General features: G+C 46.4%; 1 non-coding gene across 1 annotated transcript; it reads right to left on the reverse strand.

Moving 5' to 3' along the window:
• Window positions 1–1,642: 1,642 nt before the first annotated feature.
• Window positions 1,643–1,777, reverse strand: LOC129666420 (small nucleolar RNA SNORA17). Its single transcript, XR_008718575.1, has one exon. It is a non-coding gene; the product is annotated as a small nucleolar RNA SNORA17 (small nucleolar RNA).
• Between the last annotated feature and the right edge of the window lie 622 nt (window positions 1,778–2,399).

A 2,399-nucleotide genomic window follows, 5' to 3' on the forward strand; every position in this document is an offset into this window, starting at 1 on the left:
TGGATCTCTGAATTCAAGGCCAACATGGTCTACAAAGTGAGTTGTAGAACAGCCAGAGATATATAATGAAACCTTGTCTTGAAAAAGACCCTGAAACTAGACCCTGTCTCCAAGTTAAGTCACATTCTGAAAGACTGGCAAATAATCAAACATATCATTTTTTAAACCTTTTTATTGGTTCTTTGTTAATTTCACACCATGCACCCCAACTACATTCATCTTCCCCTTCCTTCATTCCCACCCTCTCCCCTTGCAACCTTCCCTAAAACAGAAAACAAAATCTCATTGTAGAAGCTGTAGTGTGTCACAGTGTGTCCTATACTTTTGTACACACTTCTTTTCTTTCAAATGTTCATATGTTCATTTGGTCTGATACAAGGCCTTTGGGTTCTGCTACTCTATCAATACTGTAACCCCACTGGGACTCCTCTCAGATATCCTGTTGTTGCCCTGCGTCATGGAGATCCTGTAGTTTTGGATCTTTAGGACCTGCCCTTCATGCACTCCAGCAGTTCATTGATGGGGTAGATGTTGGGGTGGCCGAGTTCAAAGCCTTGGATCTGAGCCTGAGAGGTATCTGAGATGGCCAACCCACCAATTCTCCTGTTCTCACACCTTCTGGGCAGACTTACCCGAAACAACCAGGGCAATTCTATCCTGCTGCCAAGGTGAGGTGCAGAGCCTCCTCTCCAGAGTATTGGAACATGTGAAGGGCAGGACAGCTCTCCGGCTCTCATGACCCAGGTTTCCCACCTGTCGCAGGTAGTGAGGAGAGTGTGGGGAGAAGGGTATCTCTCCCTTGTCCATGCCATTACAGGGAGATGAGTGATAGGGCCAAATATCCTACACTCACATCCTTGGGGCCAGCTTAGCTGCAACTCCCACAATGTGTGGGGGCCCACTCTCCCTAGTACTGCAGCTCAGGGGCAGAAGGGCAGGGTTAGCTCTCCTGCTATCATGCCTCAAGGACTAGCTTTGCCAAGATTCCCAGGTAAGGGGTAGGGTTAGTTCTATACAGCTTCTCAGATATCAACATGTCCCCAGTGGCACCCCTGACCTGAGATGCTCATCTGGCCTTCATAGTAACAGACCCCTGATGCTGCAGGGCCAGGACCCCAGCACGGTCTCAGGTGGCATCACTGCCTACTCACAACAGGAAGTTTCTTCCTACCTAGGAGTCTCCTGTTCTGCTTTCTTCGTTATGCCCATTTCTCTTCCATTTCTTTACCACCTACTTGCTTTTCTCAGTAGTTCCCAGGGTCTCCAAGTATCCAGGATCATCTTAGGAGTGGTCTCAAGAGTGTGATGCATGCTCACCATGAGACTGGCAGAGGTAATCTTGAGCATGATCTGCCCCTTACCATACTCCCAGGTCTTTGTGGTGCCAGGCTTATGTTCATCTCAGGCTAGCTCCCTATCTGGGCCCCATGGCACCAGTCTGGTGGTCATCCTCTCAGGTTTAAAACTTGCCTGGTCTGCCCAAGCAGTCCCTTGCCAGCGTTGTCTGTCTTCAGCTCACTTTCGCCCATGGCCCAAAGTGCTAGGTGGGATTCTAGTCTATGGCTTGCTTTCCATCCTAGGAGCAATGCTGGATTGGTGATGGTCTCAGAATCACTTTGGGGTGGGGGGGAAGGCAGAGGGGAGAGTTAGGCTAACACTCATTCAGATGTTCATTATTCAGAACATTGAGCTGAGTGTAGATAGGCTCTCTCCTCTCTGCCACCTACTGACACACTTTTGACACAGCAGCCACATCTGCAATGCCTCTAGGAACAGGAAACACAATTTTAAAAAACTGAAACTGATTTCAAAGACAATAGCAGGGACTGTCTCATCCAAGAGTTCATCTGTATGGACTGGGGATACAACACAGTTGTTAGAGGGCTTGTCTGACAGGTGCAATGCCCTGAGTTCAAGCCCCATTACCGAAAGAAAAGAGTTGTTTCTCAAATCCATACCTTGAAATCCTGGTGTCCACAGTAATAGTATTTGGATATTGGATCAATTAGTTAGTGAGGTGGGGTTATTAAGTTTGGATGATGACCTGAGAGTGGAACCCATAGGATTATGACAGGGTTAATGAGCTCATGAGAAGTAAAACAGATCTTTCTTCTTGTACTGTGAGAGGATATATTAATAGCAGGAAATAGCTGTCTTTAAAGCGAGAAGTCCAGTCTTGGCCTTTGAGCTTCTCAAACCATAGAACTGTGAGTAATAAACATTGTTGCTGAATATACCCCAGTAAGTGACAGTTTGTTATAACAAAGTGAATTAAGGCAGGCAATAAACTGCCTTTGCTTCCACTACACATTTTTTAACAATGTATGCATCTCATTGACAGTGCTCAGCAGTCAAGTTTATGTTACCTTCATATGCAACAGGCATGTTGCTATTTTGCT

This window comes from Psammomys obesus, unplaced genomic scaffold, assembly GCF_907164565.1.
Source record: "Psammomys obesus unplaced genomic scaffold, mPsaObe1.curated_primary_1811, whole genome shotgun sequence".
NCBI lineage: Eukaryota > Metazoa > Chordata > Mammalia > Rodentia > Muridae > Psammomys > Psammomys obesus.